We start from the raw sequence: 21856 nt of genomic DNA, 5'->3' as shown, positions 1-21856 counted from the left end.
TGATAGGGTGCCTGTTGGTCTGTACAATAAAGAACAATGCTGATAAAGATTGTCTGAGCAGTTCACATATTATGATGACATCAAGATGATGCCAGACGTTGCATGAGGAAACGTATTGAGAACCTTGTATTAAAAAAAAACGCGCAGAGAAATAATTTCTACCACGGCTGCTTTTTTTAACATTAACCATGCAATATAGGTGTTTGCACTTAGCGACCATTCAAACTTTCCAATATTTTGTGTTAGGCCTCAGAATATTTTCGATGTCCTCGTTTATTCGATCAGGTACGTTCATGAATGAAGCATTAATGGCCCGCAATTTATATGACAAAGAATTACCAGGGTAAATACCGGTCTTCGTGTTATTTCATTTTCTGAATGTTACCTAACTGATTTTCGCTATAAAATACAGTGAGAGCCGAGCCTCATAGCTTAATTTTGATCATAGACCAAGTGACAAACATCTGCTGATACGTTAAAAAATAAGAAAATTTAAGAAAATTAAACATCGCATCTTACTCTGGTCTTGTCTGGAGGGTCATAGTTCCATTCGATGGGTAAAACCGCATAACGACGCATACTTCTTCCTTAGTAGGGAAGTGCAAAGACTGAAGCCACTGCTGTCCTTCGAGCTGAAAAAGTTGTAACAAAAATGGCTTTGCACCACCAGGTGTCAAACTTTATTACATATGGAACTGTATTTAACCAGCGCTTCAGGTCTACACCTAGTTTTAAAATAAATAATCGTAGCTGTGGCGTTTGCGAATGTCCCGCAGAATGCTTCGAACAGATATAATTTCTTTCGCACGTTATCCGTAAAGACAGTTTCAATCGAGCACATTTTTTTACTAGAAAATATGAATGACAGACACCTCCAGATGTCTACTCGGCGTTGCTGAAAAACAGCGCGCCCAGCGGCGTCCTAGGCACAGCAAAACTTACAACGAAACCCTGCATCAGGAGCCTCATACTCGCGGCCCGCGGACTTTTCGCTAGTGGCCTGGCCCGCACATGAACGTCCTCGTCCCATATTTTTTTCTTTATTGTCTTAGTAAAGTTATTCATGAGCTACGCTGACGTGACTGATCTCAAGCATTCTTTCTGTGAGGCACCCCGTGCGGTCGCCGCGTCCTGAAACATAAGCGCGAGCATAAATGTGCCGCCTATCACCTTTATTTGAGAATTGGCGTCCAGATTTCAGACATTCAAGTATCGATATGTTGCTCGAATCCTGACGTCAAGTCCCATTCAGAAATGACATGTATACGAGCTATGGGAAGGGCCCTCACAGACATACCAACGTTAGCTGACACTTTGTTCAAACTCCTGCTGCCTGCGTGAATTACACGTGTCAAGTTAAAGCCAATTCGAGCAACACGTCCTTACACTACCTAAAGTTGATCCTAAATATAACGTAGATATTCATGTCAGAAACACATTTGACACACAAGTGTGGCTGGCCGTCACTTCCTTAAACCCTCGGCCTCTTATGTATCTTATACCTAGGGCTCCGTGATTTCGAATTTTTTTGACAGAAATTCGGCGTCTACCGGAGTATAGTTTGCGTAAATCTCCGAAATTCGGAGTTTAATTTCGCATTATTCTCAATACTCCAACATCTTAGATGAAATGATATCTGAAACGAAAACATCAGAGCAAACGAAGCGTATTTTAGTTGTCTGAAAGATTTGAACACACAAACCCATATACACACAACCATAAATACTTGAATACAAAACACCTACGTTTGTGCGTATTACCAACTTAAAGCTTGCTGTAATAGACGCAAGCATAGTTACGACGTCCGTACACTTTAAGAAAAAATTCAGTATTTGGGGAGTATTTCTTCCACACAACTACAATCTTCATCCACCTCGCGTACTTTCCTCGCGCTATCACCGTGGTCCCAGCACCTCCCGGTCACGAACGGCGCGCGCGTTATCAGCGTGACGTATCATTCTTGATAGGAAAGTGACGAGAGCCGGGCTTTCAAGAAAGCAAACGCCATTCACAGAATTTGGGGACATTTGTACGTGGCATCATCTCTCGGCGGCAGCAACGGCGTCCTGCCATAACTGAAATAGGCGAAAAAAAGTCACATCTCTTGAAAAAAATTTGGCCGCGTATCTGCGTGCTTCGCTGCAAATGTCGTGTAAAGACGATAGAAGAGGCGCTGTGTGAGATATGGACGCCATCTGGCAATACGTCGGGAAACATGAGTGCTGTGTTGCGTGCTGGTAGTCCCGGCGCAGCAGCAGGCGAAGACCGGCGGTGACCAACGCGACCGGCGGGGACGCCAGCCAGCCCGAAAACGCGGTTTGGCGCGAAGCGCTGAAGCAGAGAAACGTCCGCACTCAACGAGTACTCTCCACACACTCTTTTATTTACACGTTGCCTGGGTAAAACAGGAACGCCAGAGCGGCGCCCACAACCGGCAGCCTGAAGGCCGCCCACAACGCTGTTTTTTTCATTTTTTAAATATTTTTTTCACCTTCTTGGTCTTCTCAAAACTAAAGTTTTTCAACACCAACCCATGGCATTCGTACAGTGCAATACAGAACCGAAACCGAAACACAACAATGAGCTCGTGCGAAGGGCACGGAGGAAGGCAAATTTCAGCGCAGTCGCATTTTCAGCTTTGTTGAAACAGCGCTCACTAGACGACGACGAAGTAAAAGAAGGCACAGGACAGGCAGCGCCTGTCCTGTGCCTTCTTTTACTTCGTCGTCGTCTAGTGAGCGCTGTTTCAACAAAGATGAACGCATATCAACTCGCTCAAGCTTCCATTCTTATGCATTTTCAGCGCAGCTTAAGAAACTAGGGTCCTTAAAATTACGTATGTATGCATTTTCTATTAAAGGAACACGCCACCTAATACTTACCTAGTGATGTTGCACCTCAGATATGCATGATATTTACTTTTTGATCGACAACGTTCACAAGTATGAACAGCCGTACCAGTTCAAGACGGCTGGCCCTTGGGCAAGTGGTTCAACTTTGGCCGAGTGGCTGAATCGAGGGACGTGCCGACAAACAGAAAGACAGACAGACAGACAGACAGAAAGACAGACCAAAATTTCTGCGTTTAAGTTCCCCAAGAAAGACTATCGTCTTTAAAAGCTAGTTATCAAAAACGACTCCGGGTTCCATCCATCAGAGACCTACCGGAACATTTTGGTAAAATTGCAGTATCTCACTACAAAGCGTGTGGCTTCCCATGACAATTGAACACCACCCATTATAAACACATGGAGCTCCATTGTAAAATACTAAACACTCTGGGAAGCTACGCGGTTTGTAGTGCGACACTAATTTTAATAGAATGTTCAAATGTGTGCCTGCTGTATAGCACCGGGAGTTGTTATCGATAACTAGCTTTTTTCATCAGATATAAAATTTTCTGCCTATTTCCCATTCAGATACGGCAGGCCACCGTTGTCACCGACGAGAGAGGGGGCTACGAGCACATGTCCCCAAATCCTGGTCCTGGAGCAAGCGAGATGAGGAGTATTGTTGTGTGGCAGAACTACTCCCCAAATACTCGATTTTTTTCTTAAAGTGTATATTCGATGTCGGCTGCCGCGCCCCGTGGCACCAGGGGACCGTATATCAAGATGTCGACTCGAGCTCCCAGGACCCTACATACGTTGACGTCTCTCGCTCCGCGCTCGATAAGACGTTTGTTAAATAAATGTGCGATAGGTGCGGTCTACGAATACTGTTGGCGTGAAGTAAAGTTTATATCAGCCGAAACGACCGATGTATCAATGACCACTTAGCACATGCCCTTTCGATAACGAACGGACAGAGTCATGTTGCCCGTTAAAAGCGGAGTTTATCGAATAAATCCGAATTGTGCAAAATTTTATTGGATAGTGTTTATCGGATTTTTTCGGATTTATCCGAAAACACGGAGTCCTACCTATACCTCACTTGCACCTACGTAGGAAACCGTAGGAAAAGTGGTCTGTAAAAAACTGGGCTTCAATCCATGCTGCCAAGCTGCTTTCCCAGCGAATCTGTGGTATCACCTTATCTAATAGAACAATGTGACGTAGCCTTGGACGATTGAGCAATGAAATAAATTCTTTTTTACATATAAAAGTCTGATGACGTCAGTCCCTTCTTCATGTGCTGCATAATTGTCACTTTCTGGCAACTGTAGCTTATGAAACCGCAATCTTTCCCGGGAACACATGCGGCAAACAATACGTGCTTCGCATTGTCTGAACACGCCTTATCATCTATCATGTGGCTTTGGACACCTGATTGGTTCTTTTAATTATAGAAACGAATACAGGGGTATGTCTTGCTTGCATGGAATGTTTTTTTTTTTTTTTTGTCGACGGAGACGCAGGAGTTCCGCGATCCGCGTCATACGCAGCTCCGTTTGTGCATCACATTGATTTTTGTTGAAATAAACTGCAACTCTTTCCAGAAAAAAAAAGTAAAAAGAAAGTGGCGTGAGGCTTCGTGGATCCCTACCTTGTTCCAATCAACTTCCATCGCTGCTTTCAAGACGGGACATTTCAATCCCGCAGTGAGCCCTGGCTGCGTGATATGATCGAAGAAAAGTTGTGCTATGGCAATCAGTTTCAAGCACCTTACGCGCCTTTCATACATTTCTTTTTTCAAATGCCGACTCTTGGTTTTGGAAAACGTCCTGCAAAGAGCGAGTGAATTGCGTTAGAGGCACCTAGTCGTAGAAATGCTGCTTATCTTTCACTGCTGACATGTATCTATTCGAAGTGAAGCTACAGTGAACTTGAGCAGTGGTGGATTCACTGCGTGGCAGCGGCAACGGGTGTAGTGATCGAAGCTGCTGATGTTGCCGTGATGAACTGAAGTAAGGTGGCAAATTGGGCGAATTGGAACATACTCAACAAGTTCAGCGCAAAAAAGGAACACGCCTGGTGTGCAGCAGTGTTAGAGGGGAGACGCGACGCGCAGGAATGAATGGTGCTTACACTGCTGCGCACAAGGTGTCACGACAATCGAGGGCACTTGAAGCGTTGATCGAGATAAATGTAACGTCTGTGACAAACGCTTTCTCGCGAGGAGACATGGGCGGCGTCACGCGTTCGACGGCAGTGAGCCCACTACCTTCCTTCTAGTGCACTGTAGCGAAGCAGAAGTTCATGAGAATATGGAAGCTTGAAGAGATGAAAAATTCCTGAAACGCCGGAAGCAACGTCCCGACAAGAGGTCTTGTGTTTTGAAAGGCTGCAACTTATTAGTGATTCAGGATAAGGAAAAAGGGACCTAACTTCTCACCTTAGCGCGTGCTTCTGTATGCGTCGTGCCCTCTCCCACAACCCAAACATAACGGAAGGCAGGAGCGAAAACGAGGGTTGGAGTGAAGGAGAACTGGTGTGTCGCGTTAGGTGCGTGAAAAGGAAAGAAATAGGAATCATTCTTTAAACGAAAAAAAAGAAAAAGTGAGGGACGGTCGAAAGGGTTGAAGGGAAGCAGGGTGTTTCGTTGACTCATGGTTGTCAAAAGAATCAATTTTCATATTCTAAGTGAAGTTTTCTTTTTTTTCCATTATGTTTGATTGCACATAGTAGCGCCTAGTTTATGTACGCGTTCAGAGGCGTGCTGAAACGACGTCCGTATAGCTTTTCGCCTGCCGTCGCCTTTCCTCCTTTTAATGCGCGGAATAAAGTTTCATTCATTCATTCATTCATATCGACAGGCATTGCAATGTTCACTAAGTGCTACGAATTTGATTTGTTGGGTGAAAATCTCGCAACATTGTTTCTCAAAATTGTCACCCAAGGGTGTGGCTGTTACAACCATGACTCAACCGAAAGCTCAGCGACAGTGCTATGCCTTGAAGAAAACAAGACGACTAGCCGAAACGTTGGCGGCAGCGACACCCCGCGATCAAGAACATTTGCCCTCTGCGAGCTTCCCCTGAACCTCTGCCGTATTTGGAGTTCTATAAAAGAGCAGCAGGAATTTATCACAGAAGCATGACCAAAGTATCCTAAATTTGCGCTGCTGTTTTATAACTTACGCGCAACCACAATAGCTCACCAGGTCTTCCTAAGCTATGTGAAAGTAATAATCCCCAACGTACTCGAAGACACTTAACAGTGCTGAAGTATAGCAAATATGTGCAGCAGAATTACATTGCACATATTTGTGCAATGTGTGTCGTACCCTCAGAGGAGTCAAAGATATGTCGCGGAGGATAAGCTGTATTGTCACGGGGTCGTGACGCTGACGAAGGTATCAGTCGGCATGTCCAAGATGAAACTGTTTATTTGGCCTAACTTCTGGCCTTGAAACGGAAAGTCAAACTACAGCAATACACACTGTACACCTATAGTGGCGAACAGAGCGCCGGCCATCGATAAACTGAACCGCGGCAAGGCGCGTCGGCATTTATACATGCGGCATCGAACATTCTCGAGCCTTATCGCTAGTGTCCACGTTAGTTCGAGAATAAGCTCAGCTGTTCGCGTTTGCGCGCTCAAGCCTAACAGATGATCCTAAATAATCTCGAATGTTCCCAGACATTCTGGCGCGGTTTGCGCAAGGCAGCAGCTACACGTGCGATGGGCCGGTAACATAAAACATAGAAAGAAAGGAGCGTGTGTGGCAATATTCACAAATTTTGTATGTGGCATTACGTAATGACTTTATCTAGCTTAAATGGACAGGCTTGTATGGAAAGCTATAGACGTTTATATTGCAGATGTAAGCATCAACGTTATTTTAATGGCCCTCCGAGCGCTTAAAAATTGACTGCGGCTGGAATCTTCCTTTTACGCATAAAATGTACGTTACTAGTACAGTCTATGATTTCTCTTTCTCATTCTGAAAGCGTCGCGGCAATTTCATTGCGAGTCTCTTCGTGGCAATGCACATATTCATATGTCCCGGTCTATATTCTTGTACCTGCAAATACAGGGTTAAGGGTTTCAGTGGAAACACAAGTAAATATCCAATAATCATCAAATGCTTATCGGCACATCCGCAGGGCGAAAGCCTGCCCAAATTATCGCCAAGTTCCGTTTCATGCCTGCAAATTTCCTTACTCTCGCCGCTGTTCCTGAACCTTGGTCGTCCTCGGCTGCACCGTCCCACCTACTCGGCATTCATTCCGTCGCTCTAACTGACCGCCAGTGATCACGGCTTGACCCGCCCAATTCCATAATCTTTCTCTAAATACCAACCTGCTTATCGGCTGCCCCCTTTGTTCTCTGCTCCACTCGGCTGTCTTAACATTTGTTGTTGTTATTACTCGTAAATTTTTCGGAAATATGTAGGTCCTATGAAATAGCAACATTCTCGATCGGAGAAAGCAACCAATTTACCTTGCCTTTCACTCTTGGAGCTGTTTGTGGCTTATCTCATGAAGACATTTCTCTATATTAATTTTGACGAAAGGAAAATGCGCCAGACAGGTACAAAATATTCACTTGCTAACAAGTCGGTTGCCAGGTGACGAAGTGCAAGTACGGTATTATCTACACAATAGTGACACCTTCGAACTCTGTATGCGTCTGTAGGAGTTTCGCTTCGTTTCATTCATTGAAGAGCAAAATATTTTTTTTTGGCTCACCTATCTGAACCTGTGCGAGCGCGCGTGAAAGTGCAACTATTAAATATTTAAGCAACCACCAAAGCGTCTTGTATGAAAATCGCTGCACTTCAACGACATATAACGGTGCAGCCTCAACTTTTGCAGCTTTATGTGGTCAGCCAAATATACTCCGCTGATAGTGAGGAGTTTGAGATAAATAACTCGTGATACTTGCATTACTGCAAATTTTGCAAGAGCAACTTATTCAAAGTTGAAAGCGGGCACATCTGTCTTACTATAGCGACAGAAATTATACAATGTGCCCACTTTATTTTTGTGAACATGCGAAATGTTTCGTCCACAAATGGCTGACATCTGATGTGACATAACAAGAACTTGTTGCTGGGCGAGTTGTTGAATACTTGACAGCATCTTTACTTTAGGGCTAAAAGAAATCTATCTATCTATCTATCTATCTATCTATCTATCTATCTATCTATCTATCTATCTATCTATCTATCTATCTATCTATCTATCTATCTATCTATCTATCTATCTATCTATCTATCTATCTATCTATCTATCTATCTATCTATCTATCTATCTATCTATCTATCTATCTATCTATCTATCTATCTATCTATCTATCTATCTATCTATCTATCTATCTATCTATCTATCTATCTATCTATCTATCTACCTATCTATCTATCTATCTATCTATCTATCTATCTATCTATCTATCTATCTATCTAGCCGTCGTCTGGATGCTCTCGTGGTCGCCTCCTTAACTTGGTGTAGACCAAGATTGGTATGGGATGGTAAGAGGGTTTGAAAAATATGACTCTCTGGTCATGACATGAATAACGCGAAAATCCTGTCGCGTACGTCGTCAAATCCTTTCCTTCAGACACGTGTGGCACATACCGTATACCACGGGCTGTGGTATGCGGGTAAGGGCCACAGTTTCATTGACAGTGTAGGCGTGCGGGCGTTGTTTGCGTGATAATTTTGCGTGTTCACAAGTAAAGAGAAACAAAGGCACGTCTACAATACGAACTTGTATATTTTAAGCAAAAACGTTGCGAGGCGAACGAGGCAGCAGCGACGAGGCGACTGCCGTAACTTGGGCGCGGCCGCTGTGTTTTTAACGCACGTGCTTGGCGCGTAAGCAGAGAGGATCGGCCAAGGTCAGGGATGCGCTGGCTGTAACTCGAGTTCACCGGACGCATTCGGCACCAGCACAGTAAACACTGCACGACGTCAACGTGTACTTCGAGGCTTGAGCACGCTTGCTCGGTGCTGTTGCTATAACAGTTTATATCTACCCAGGAACGGCGAGAACAGACATTGGTAATTTAAATGCGAGAACGTAAAGAATAATTCTCATCGGCAGTGTTGACCCGACGAATTCAAAGAATAAAAATCAGGATCCCAGCAGAAATTGACCGCAAGCATTCTGCGTGGCAGCCAGGTATTCTACCAGAGCCATGGCACGTCTTGAAACTGCTTTGGAAAAAGACCCTATACAGACGTACGTAATGTCGGTGCAACGTCAATTGTGGTTGCAGTGCTGGCTACCTAATTTTATAACAAAGCAATAAGCACCACATATGCAATCTTATGATACAGGCTTCATGTCATGTTAACGTCAATTGTGGTTCCAGTGTTTGGCTCCACTTATATAGCCGTCTAATAAACATTACATTTGTATTCCTATGATTCAGCAAGCTGTATTTAAGCGTTGCCCGACCCGGAGGAATACGCGAACGAAGACCACGTGTGATATTGACATATATTTACAGCGTGCACTTTGTTTCAATAACACAGACGTTTGCACTCTAACGTGAATGCTGATACCACGTCAGACCTTAAGTTACCATTTAAACGTGACTGTAGTCGGCGTGACTGGTAAGCCAGATATGTGCACACAACTCCTCCATTTACAAAAAACACGTCGATCCACGCCTTGGCTCAAAGCCACAAAATGCAGCATAGAACTATTCGCTCACTGCTTCGCATGAAACCGATTCCCACAAGGCGTGGGATCGCCTTGTGGGAATCCTGCCGATTTTTTTTCTCTTTGTGAAGTAAATTAGGATAATGATTCGGTGTTGGTGATAGCAGCATAAAGTTGATTTCATTCTGCTATTGCGAGCGGGAAGAATGAATACTTAAACGTGTCGGTTTTAGATACGTATTCTGCCAATGTGTGCGCATGCTTATTACGCCTTTGTCGAGCCTGGGAAAGTAATATATATTTAGAAGTATCGATTTTGTGGTTATTTTTTAGTAATTAGAAAAAGAATTTTAAGCGAGCGTGTTTTGCTCTTGTGGACTGTGTTTGTAAACCGGACTGGGTTAAAAGATGTGTTGGCGAATCGGTGCGTCTATATTTGTTGTGGATAAACCTCACTGCTTTTCTTTGCATTGCTTCTAGTTTGCTTATGTAAGTCAGTGCATGCGAAAACGAGACTGTGTTAGCGTATTCGATAACTGGCCTTACAAATGATGTGTGGGCTAACAGCTTCGTTAACGGTGTTGAGAGCGCTACACTTCATTTTAAGAAGAACAGTTTGCGTACTGCCTTCGAAGTTATATTAGCGATGTGTTGTCCCACTTAAGTTTAGAGGTTAGTGTATCTCCTAGATATTTACGTTCCAACAAGATGGCGAAATGGGCTAGTTGGTGAACATGAATATTTACGTTCTTCCACTTTATTATGGGCAGTGTCGTTAATTGCGTATGGGAAGTTCGATAGCTTTGTTTTTCTGCTTACAGTCATTATCCTGTATTTTTGTATGTTTATTTTCATCTGCCATTTAGAGCACCAATTAGCTAAGACAGCTAGAGAATCATTAAGCTTAATATGGTTGTTATAATTATTAAATTCTCTATTAATGACACAGTCGTTCGCAAATAGTTTTATATTACAAGCGATGCTCGCAGTGATATCATTAATATAGATAAGGAAGCGCAATGGTCCATGCAAGGATCCTTGACAGGGCTTAATGTCTCCCTTCATTAGAGGGGGGCTCAGAGGGCAGCGATCTAAATACATACATACACACATACGTACAGACCCCCCCCCCCTGAATTTAAGCCCTGATCTTTGAGGAACTCCAGATGTTACTGCAAATGTGTTTGCAAGTATTTATTGGCAAAGTACTAATTGCAACCGGTTAACAAAGAAACATTTTATCCAGACAGGAACAGGAGTGTGAAGCTGGGCTTGTTGGTGCTGCAATTTTGACGCAGGACAAGAGAAGAGTAGAGCTCGTCTTCGTCCCTTCTCTTGTCCTTTGTCAAGATTTTTGCAAAGACATTTCCGACTTTAGCTAATTATTTGTTGTGACGTACACAGTCAAAAGCCTTGGATAAGTCGAGTAGATTTAAATCAACTTGACTACAGTTATCAAATGTAACAGCGAGGTCGTGGACTAGTTCAGTTAGTTAGGTTACTGTCAATAAACCGCTGCGAAAACCATGTTGGTTGGGAGAGAAAAAATTTATGCGCTCTAGAAATACTGTCATGTGTTTTAAGATTATGTGTTCGAGGAGCTTACATGAAGCGCTGGTCAATTAAATAGGTCACAAATTGGAAGGTAGGGCTGCGTCTGCTCCTTTGTGGATCGGTATTTCTTTCGCCATTTTCCAATCGGTATGCAGTTGTGAAGTAGTGAGTGATTTTCGGGAAATGAGACCAAGATATTTGCTACAGCATTCTGCATATCTTTTCAGGAAACTATTAGGTATATCATCGGGGTCACTACATTTTTTGGGGTCGAGTTTGCGCAGCAGGTTTAAAATACCAGCATCAGCGATGTCTATTTTGTCGATTTTCAAACAATGTTGCTTTATGACTGGCGGAATAATGTAATCATCTACAGTAAACACTGATCGAAAAAAATCGTTAAATCGCCTTAGCAGTTCTTTCTTCGGGAAGGAGATGTGATGTTGCTGTTTTATTGGCACGAAAGTGATTCCACAACCTGCGGGGATAACTAACAAGAAATGCGGGTAGTGTTACATTGAAATAGTGTTGTTGAGCACGTTAAGCTTTAAGCTTGAATTCCGCGATAGCATCCGGTAAGCTCTGAATTGTCGATTCTCCCCCGCCTTTTCTTTTTATTGCTCTACGTAACGTTTTCAAACGTCGTTTTTCCTGAACAACTTTGCGCGTGATCCGTGGTTTTTTTTAACACGAAAGTCTTTTACGCCGTGGTCCACCACGGTTCCACTGACGTATTTCCGTCACGGATATGACGTTGTAAAATATACACTAACAGATGCCAAAGAAAAGAGCTAGAAGAAGGAGTTCTGGTGCCGGGAGTCGAACCTACGACCCCTCGCTCCGCAGCACTCGGCCACAAAGAGTACGTTCCTTAGCTTACCAACGGTGAGCTATTTATAACACCATTTACCATTGGCGGTACTCAGAGCTCGGTGGCTTCAGCGCGTTCTTGTTATTACTAGCGAGATGGCGCGAAGAGCGCGCAGGGCGTGCTTTAAAGGTCGTCGCGCTGCGCGTTGCGATGAGAAAGCGCCTCTACAGGGGGTGTCTCTCGTGCGCGTGCACTTATCTCTGATGGGGGTGGTCCAGGGATTAAAGTGAGGGGGGCCCGGGGGACCCGGCCCCCCCTCGGCAGGTCAACTGTAGCACTGCGGCACCCATTTCACAAGGTCTGGAGTTGACATATTTTTTCACCGTAGTGCTTTGTGCAGCGGAGTTATAGCTCTCCAATTTTTTGAATAATGATTTAATCGCAAGTATTCGGTTGATGGGGCATCAGCAAAAAAAAAATTCGGCAGATCCCACACGTTGTGAGAATCGGTTTCATGCGAAGCAGTCAGCGAGTACTTCTATGCTGTATTTTATGGCTTTGAGCTAAGCGTTACGAGGTGGATCGACGTGTTTTTTAAGTGTAGTAGCTGTGTGCACATCGTGGGCTTACCAGGCACGTCTTCAACACTGGCGTTTAAAGGGTAACTTATGCTGCGACGTAACGTCAGCCCTCGCGTTAGAGTACATATGTCGGTATTATCGAAATTGAGTGCACTTCATGGTGCAATCATGTGAATATCATACGTAACTTTCGTTAATGTATTCTTCCGGCGTCGAGCAATGTTTCAATATAGCTTGCTGAATTATAGGAATACAAATGAAATGTTCATTAGACTGCTATAAAAGGGGAACCAACACTGGAACCATAGTCGTTAATCTGATATGGCACCCGTATCGAAGAAGTATATATGCTTATTGCTTTTTGCTAAAATTACATAACCAGCACCACAACCACAACTGACGTTGCACCGCCATTACGCCTGCATAGGCTGTTTTTCCAAAGCAGTTTATATACCTCGCGTGGCTCTGTGGTAGAATACCTGATTGCCACGCAGAATGCTTGGGTTTGATTCCTGCTGCGATCCTACATTCTATTCGTCGGGTCAACGCTGCCAATGTCGGTTTTTCTTAACGCTCTCGCATTTAAATTACCAATGACTGTTCTCGCCGTTCCTTGGTAGATTTAAACTGTGCATCACCTGTGGCGCATACCCGTACACCGCGGCTCGTGGTAAACGGGTATGTGCCACACGTGTCTGTAGGGAAGGGTTTGACGACGTGCGCGACAGAATTTTCACGTTATTCATGTCATGACCGCACAGTTATATTCGTCAAATCCTCTTATCCTTCCATGCCAATCTTGGTCTACACCAAGTTACGGAGGCGATCATGAGAGTACCCAGACGTAGGCGGATAGATAGATAGATAGATAGATAGATAGATAGATAGATAGATAGATAGATAGATAGATAGATAGATAGATAGATAGATAGATAGATAGATAGATAGATAGATAGATAGATAGATAGATAGATAGATAGATAGATAGATACGCTCAAAGCGTCAAAGGTTCGCTAAGAAATGCTTCGCATTTAAGAAAGAAAGAAAGAAAGAAAGAAAGAAAGAAAGAAAGAAAGAAAGAAAGAAAGAAAGAAAGAAAGAAAGAAAGAAAGAAAGAAAGAAAGAAACAGGTGTCATCGTACTGCTGGATGCACACGGTCGTCTGCACAACTAGTATGCACATAACGAAAGAAATAACGCACATTGTATACACTTTTTCTTGTGCATACTAGTTGTGCAGACGGCCGTGTAGCACAATGTGCCAACGATACCGTAATCTGCTGTCCGGCGTACATACTTCCCCTTGGGCCCCCCAAGCGAGCTCACAATATCAAGCGAATTCATTACTCGCAGCCTTGACATCAAGGCGACAAGACTTTTGGGCGCTAACTAGCCTTGACATACATATCGCCTCTTGACGCCTCCTGTGACGAGTGTCAGGTGCAAGGGCGACCGCGTGCATTGCGGTGAAGCGGCAGCAGAAAGAAATGCAAGGTGCCTTCAGAGGGTGAAATTCAAAAATTGTTTTCCTTAAAACAACAACAACAAAAAAGATTTCATTAGACTTTCTTCGCTACTTAGCAATGAAGACTTCTATGAAACGCCGTATCATGAGGATTTTTACTTGGACCGCATCAGTACAAAAAATATGGTCAAATATGCAATAAATGGCACATTTTCTCTGATTTCCCAATTTTGTTCGCGAAGATTTGAAATCTAGTTCCCCGCTAAACATTTTTGTACGAAAATACACTTTCCTGAAAACCACACCAATATTTAGATTGCTTCGGGAGAGTTTGAGTTAGCTTAAGAAAAAATCGCGAACCTTGAAAATTTTCGTTGTTTTTGAGGGTACGTAGCAGGCAGCTAAACGCGAAAATTTCGGAATTGTTAAATAGCACAACTAAACAGAACCTCTGTAGTACCACAAGCGCTGTTTCGAAGCTCAACACACAGGCATAGATTTTATATGCATTTTTTATAAGGCACAGTTTAGCAAAAGCAAGCGAACTTTGAGGAGGTGTCACGGTCTTGAAACTTTCTTTCGAGCAAAAATGCTTGCCACAATACTTATTGGGTATAGGAAAAAGGTATAAATTTTTGTAAGCGAAATTAGCGATGTGAGAGCGCCTCGTTTGGGTCACTTGGCATGGAACGACCCATATGTGTGTGTGTGTGTGTGTGTGTGTGTGTGTGTGTGTGTGTGTGTGTGTGTGTGTGTGTGTGTGTGTGTGTGTGTGTGCGTGCGCGCGCGTGCGCGTGTGTGTGTGTGTGTGTGTGTGTGTGTGTGTGTGTGTGTGTAAGTCGCCGCCCTATGAGGGTCCTCCCTCCGATGAAGGGAGACTTTAAAGGGGTCATGAACCACTTTTCCAAGTAATGATCTAATGACCTCAGTATCGGAGTTTACTGCCTCCCGAATCGATTGCCGCAAAAATTTCTCGAACCGTCAAGAATGAGCGGAGTTACGGGGGTTTGGCGCACGCTCTCAGCGCTTTCTCTCTTTTCTCGTGCCGACGAGCGCACTGGAAGCTAGACAGGGAGGGATGGCACGGGGGTAAGAAGTTACGTCAGCACGCGTCACGAAACGCGATCGCTCTCCCGCTGTGAATCGCATGCGCGATTGCGGCTACCGTGCAAATTTAGCAGACTGAGGAGTGCGGCGCGGGCAAGTGGCGGTACCCCGTGGCAAGAAGCTCATCTCATCCGGCTATCGGCCAATAAGCATGCTATATCTCTTGCGACGTAAACTGGCAGATCCGCGATGTCAACGTGCAGACGCCCCGCCCACCGACGAGAGTGACAACCGGCCTCTGTTTGAAAAGAGGGCGCCTGAGGAAACAGCAACTTCGCGCTGCGCTTGTGGCCTTTACGCGGCGCGCGCGACTGTAATATTTTGCAGAGCAGTTCATAGCCGTGTCAGCTTCCCGCAGAATGTTTTTTTTTTTCAACAAGCCCAAGGGGTGCTTCATGACCCCTTTAAGCCCTGGGGTGGTTAGTACGTCTTGTGCTTTCACCTCAAGTTTCCGTTGACGTTACAGAGAGCACAACGGTCACTTTGCTCGCTGCAGCGGCTGCGTTTCTGAAAGGAGCGCGCTGCTCACACATGAAGTAACAATTGTGACAGTTTTTAGTTCGCGCTCTTCCTGTGTGTGTTCTTTTCGCGCGTTTTTTCTGCTTTAGAGCGTGCTGCAAGTTTCGAGCTGCTTGCCGTTCTTCACGTGACATTAAAATTTGTTGCTATAGCATTCATTCCCTCGCCCTTGTGGCGAAACAATGCACAATAAACGCTCAACTACGCCTGTGAAGACATGTCTCACTTTCGTGTTATACCGATTCCTATGAAAGGGGGATCAGCCATGTTTTTTTCTGATGGGCGCTTGGTTTCTGTTGGTACGTGGTGAGTGATACAGAAAAGTACGACAGATCTGACGTGAAGCCAGAGGGAATCTGCTGAGGTATTGGAACCCATTTCTGTGAAACGCTGGAATCCATGAGCGAGATGCGTTAGCATATGCTATCGTCATCATCGTTTTCGAAGTCTGCTAGAACGGATACAGAAGAATATCGCGGTTTTGGGACGTTAAACCCTAACAATTATTATTGTCATCCATTATATAAATGATACGCCACCCAGAGCTCACGGGCTGATTTGTTCGGGATTCTACCTAGAATCTTGGCTTCGTGAAATATTGGTTCACACGTACATTTTCTGCTGTGGAGGAAAGATGGGCACCGTGAGCTTTCTTTAAATTTTGCACATGCTTCTTAAACAGGTCATTAAGGCAGCGGCAGTATGTCGTATACTACTTCTTTCAAATACCGCATAAAGGGCAAGGCCTTTGTGCATCCTCCTTTCCTGCTTCCCGCCTCCGCTGTGCAAGGGCAAAGCTGTGCGAGCTTGCTTAGCGCCGAAAATCCAAGCGGAACCGCATGTCGATTGGCGGCCTATTTCAGGTTACGAGGAACCCATTGCACGAATAGCAAAACTTCGGGTTTTTTACCCCGGTGCTCTCAGATCCGCTGATAGTCTGTTTAGCGGGCCTTCAAAACAAACACGTAGTCGCTATGAACTGGGGTGAAGAGAAAAGGCAAACGAATCCTTCACTGACCTTGAGCAGGTGAACCAATCTCAGTGCTGCCGCCAGCTCATAAGCAACACAGAACGCAACAGTTTTCTGCCTTCCAAAGGATAATTTTCTCCACACGCTCCTGCTCTTAAAAACAGTATGAATTCAAGCAAGCCGCCGACTCTGCATCCTTTGGGGACCTGCACAAAAAGCTTGTAGGCTAACTCCTCCAATATTTTCCGTTTGCGGAACTGCGACGAGCCAATTTTGTGATCGTGATTTGATGTACAAGCACGTCCGCGGAGAGTTCGGAATCCTATAATGCAGGTGGGTGTACGACCATCACGAAGTTACAAGTTGGACGGGTCACGATGCGAGTCGACTGGCTGATCTGCCATTCCCGGAAGCAGGCGGCGGTTCCCTTGTACGTTCGACGCTTGACGAACTTTAACGCTTATGCGAAATAACCGATGAGCAACCCTCCTTCGAGCCCAATAAGTTCATAAACAATTGCCGACGCTAATTTCGAAGCACGGAGTGTAGTTCGATTTAGCGACGGAAAGTAAACGAATGAAATCGTTAGACGTCATTTACTGTAACTGTCTGAGAAAAGCGTGAGTTTCGATCGCGTTAATTTCGTGTGTTCCAGTTGGCTGCGGCCCACCGCTAGACTGACATTCCTAGGAATCATGCTGCTCCGGTGCAGATGTTCGCCGAACTAATTGGAAGCCACCGTAAGACCGACGCCGCTTGCCTGACGTGAATGACGCGAGTGGGCGCAAAAAAAAAGGAATCTACAAAAAACCAACAGGCATGCTTTTTTAACTGCCTGCACGTAAACCTTCCTACATCATTTTCCTTGCGTGAAGAGGTGTCAAAGTGATGCAATCACCTCGACAAAAACGAATATTTTCGCTCTCTCTATCTGCGGAGACGTGTTTGTTTTTCATCTCTGTGCGTTTCAGGTTGTCACTCTTCTCAGTGACAAACATACTGTAGCGGTCTGAACGGCTCGACGGGGGGCCCGGTGTTTCATGTGCTGCTGTAGCACGTAGGTTAACTTCGCGTGTTCCCAGCCCATGTGGGACGTAGTCTATACGCGTTAGCACACTCCTCACTCGTGTTGCAGATTGACGTGCATGGGCGTGAAAAAGAACATCCAGAAGAGGTGAGAGCGCGACGTACAGCGCAGTATTCAGAAAGTGTATGAATAGATCTGAGTATTTTTATTACTGCCCACAGCTGTGAGATTATAGTTTATTTCACGCGCTGGCAGCAGGGTGGAAGCTACGAGGTGTAAGCAGACCACATGCTTGCACAATGAAACGCACTTTCTTTTCTTCTATTTGTTTCCATTGCGAATCAAGCAATGGCAATCAAGCAACCTTTGTTTGTAAACGTATATAACTCACAAGGTTAAGAAAACTGCGCTGTGTGGCGCGCGCCACGCCACAGTGATCACGATCACTGTGGCGTGGCGCACGCACGCACGCACGCACGCACGCACGCACGCACACACACACACACACACACACACACACACACACACACACACACACACACACACACACACACACACACACACACACATTACGAGACGACGTCAGATACAACGGCACGATTGTTGTATTTTAAACACAGGCGCGCGAGCCAAAGACGGAACTAGAGCCCTGCACGGGCCGTGATTCTCGGCCCGGCCCGGGCCCGGCACTCGTTCAAGTTTACCCGCCCGAACCCGGTCCGGTGACTCGAAGCGAGACTTGGGCCCGGTCCGCACCCGCGAAAAAATTTCACCTACCCGGCCAAGCACGGGCCGACCGCATGTCGGGCCCGACATGGGCCCGATCCAATAAACGGTGTTGCCCGAACATGGAATCGACATCAAGGCGTTGCAAATATCTCCGTTTTGTTGGCTCATACAACGCTCACAAGTATGCTTTAGTCTATGGTAATACCTTTTACGGTAACAGCTGAGCGGACATACTGGGTACGATGAACGGTTATTCGGGAGCGGTATACTGCCCCTATTTTTTCTGCAAATATAATGGGAATCATAAGGAGTATTTGGTAGCAGATATGACAGCGGTAGCGCTTAAGAGCTCGTTTCCCAGAAATTTGGGTGCCAGCGTCGTTAGTTGTGAGCGAAAAATCAGCGTGTTCCGTGAGCGAAGATTCGAGATAGATGCAAATAAATAAATAAAAAAACAGTTGATTTCCACTGGGAACCAAACCCAGGCCACCTGCGTTGCATGCAGGTGCTCTACCACAAAGCCACGCCATTGCTTGGGACTGCTTCCGAAAACAACCCTGTACAAATGTGGTGCAGTGGAATGAGTCTCGTTAACGCATGCAGTGATGCGTGGCGGAAACGTAGAACCGCGCCAGGCGTCAAGACATGTGACTTGCACAACGAGTGGGGGGTTTAAAGGCCCAAGGCACTCACACATATTTGATCATCATAATCAGCAAAAGCATCAACGAAGCGGGCAGCTGCGTAAGTATGCGTGTTACCTTACGGACGCGTAGTGGTATAGCTGATTCGCAAAAGGAATAATTATGGCATAGTGGGCACTTCTCAACTTTACTTGCAGTAGGCATTCTAGGATAGTTTTAGAGGGCCAATATTACGCGCGCAGTCGTTTGTTTCCTTACGGCAAGGTTGAGGCATGCACGGGGAACCAGTGGCATAGCCAGGGGGTGGCTGACTGAGCTACAGCCCCCCCCCCCCCCCCCCCGAAATGTTTTCATGCTGTCGTGTACCGCCTACCAAAATAGCCGCCTGCGCCTGAAGTCATCCTGGATTTTTCCAGAATTGCTTTCCATGGTCGAAAAGACATTTTCGTACGAACATTGCTGATTTGACTGGCTGTCCTCGCTGCGCCCATGGCAGCCCTGTAACTGGCTGCGCAGCTTATGACCGTCAGAAATGCCCTGCAAACAGAGGCGTAGTGCCATGGATTGCCAGTTTGCGATGCAGCGACACGCTGATTGACGGGCTCTGCTCTTCCACGCTAAGCCGTGCTACCGCGAAGGAGTAACCATTGTTCACCAGCCGGAAGCTCGGGATTAAGCTATACAGACAGTACTGTGAATACACCGTTGCGGCAGGGACATCTTGAACATGAAAGGATCGTACCGAGCTAGCGGACGGACCAAAAAAGGGGGTGGTCATCTTTGGCAGCTGGCCAGGGACGTTTCGTGCTCTTACCCCTGTATACACCTTACGTGCAGGCAAAAAAATTTCGTTGCTGTGAAGGACAATTTGCAGAAAAGTTGAGCAGATAGCACACAGCACCACACTAAGTTCCTTACGTGGTTCGTGGCCTCCGCGATTAGCTGCGGTTTCTCATATGAGCGCCACAACAAAAGAATGTGAGAGAAAAGAAAAAGAGAGGCGCTGCTCGTTAAACCAGCAGGAGAGAAAACATTTTAAAAAACCAAGCTATTGTGGTTGGGGCTTCTGTTGACGGCGCCCACTGTGCAGACTACAATGCACCACGATATTTACAAAGAAAATGACACTGCCGGTATTCAACATGTCGGCGCTAGCAACTTGATGCGGGCGCACAGAGGGTGACGTCACTGCTTCGGGCGTGCATTTTCGGGGAGTCAGACATAATTACATCACAGAGGGGATTAGGCGGCACCCACGGTGCCTTCGTTGAAAGGCTGCATTGTTGAGTTATGCACGCTGTGTGCGAGAGCCAAGAACACTTTACGTTCGAAAAGTCGATGGGGGATCTGTTTTCCGGAAAAGGAACATTGCCTGGAGGGAGCTACTCATTGGTCGTGTGTCACTGCACATGAACGCCTTTCCGGAAGATGTACCCTCACGTAAAGGACTGTAGAGTGCCCTCGTGTGAGGGCTATAAAGCGATGAAATGACTGTGCCGCGAGGGCTGGGAATGAAGAGATCGCTACGTTTCCATGAGAAAATCGCAGGTGCAGGATGCATACATCCCTTCAGACGCAAAAATGTTGCAAAGGACGGGTGAATTCATTATTGTAAAAGGTGTACTCCGATTTAACAAAACAATTATTAACAAAATGACATGGACGTTTCGCCATCTGTGCACTGCTGTGCCGTTGCCTTGGCGGTACCGTTGCAGATGGGAGGAGACGCGGCGCCCGGAGTCGCTTTGTCCCATAGTTCTACGGCACTCATCAACCCATCATCATCCGTACGTCTGTCACAGCACCACCTCCCCCTCCCCACCCCCGGGTTGTGGAGGCGAAGATTTGTTTCGGCCAGACGATCCTTTCCCGGACACGGGGGCTACCGCTCGACGCAGGGCGCCTAGCAGACGTAGCCAGTCTCACGGCCCCACGCCAGAGAGACTCGGCCAAGGAGCTACAGTTTGGTGCAGCAACTTCAGTCGCTGCACACAAAACAGACGTACCCGAGAGCGACCGCCTACGCTAGTCGCGGTTCTCCCACGCTTCTGAGCGACTAAGAGCAACATTTCTGAGCAGGATGGAGGGGAGAAACAGTAGCACTCCGTGCACCTGCGGTGTCGCCTCTCCAACGCCGTGCAGATCCTCTCACCAGTCTGGCCTTATCCCGTCCAGGTGCGACGAAGTGGGGTCAATGAGCCGCCAATTCGTCAAAAAGGGTCATTTGAGGTGCCAATCTTCAACCTTTAAGGGCTACGTTGTCAAATGGACATTGACTTTTGAGGTGGGGGTTGGCTTTTCATTATGCACCTACCAGTACTGCCGGATTGGTGGAATCCTGGCCACCGTATTGAGAGGAGGAAGAGGGGGTGGACCCAACTCCTACTAGAGGGTGTTGGTGGAACCCAATCATGACAGCGATGGAAAAGAAGCCGGCTCTGAATAACTACCGAAAAGGAAAAAACGAAATAAGGAGGGAAAGGTTTTATGATAATTCAAGGGGAAGCGCTTTACTGTTTGAAGCAAGGTCGGGCTGCCTGAGAACGCGTAGTTATAAAGCGAGATTCAGTAACGAAGAAGAACTATGTACATGCTGCGGGGGAACTGAGGAAACGATGGAACATGTACTGATTGAATGTGGCGATATTCACCCAGGTATACGTGTGGGCACGAGTCTACATGAAGCCTTGGGTTTTAGGGACAACAATGGAAAGCTGAACACGCCCGCGATAGAAATAAGTAAGAGACGGTTAGAGTATCGGTGGCAGAAAAGTAGAGATAAAGTACAAAAATAAATAATTGGGGGAAAAAAGGTTATTCTGCCTTAAGAGGCAGAGAGATGGACTGTGAATTTATATTTTTTGTTATAATAACATAGATTTAATCAATGTAGATAAGGCATTAGGACAACATGAAACAAGGAAGTTTTTTTTTTCTTTTTTTTTAATTCTTCGA

Source organism: Rhipicephalus sanguineus, chromosome 4 (genome assembly GCF_013339695.2).
Source record: "Rhipicephalus sanguineus isolate Rsan-2018 chromosome 4, BIME_Rsan_1.4, whole genome shotgun sequence".
In the NCBI taxonomy this organism is placed as follows: domain Eukaryota; kingdom Metazoa; phylum Arthropoda; class Arachnida; order Ixodida; family Ixodidae; genus Rhipicephalus; species Rhipicephalus sanguineus.
The sequence above is the reverse complement of the archived record's forward strand: the minus strand, read 5'-3'. Positions refer to the sequence as shown.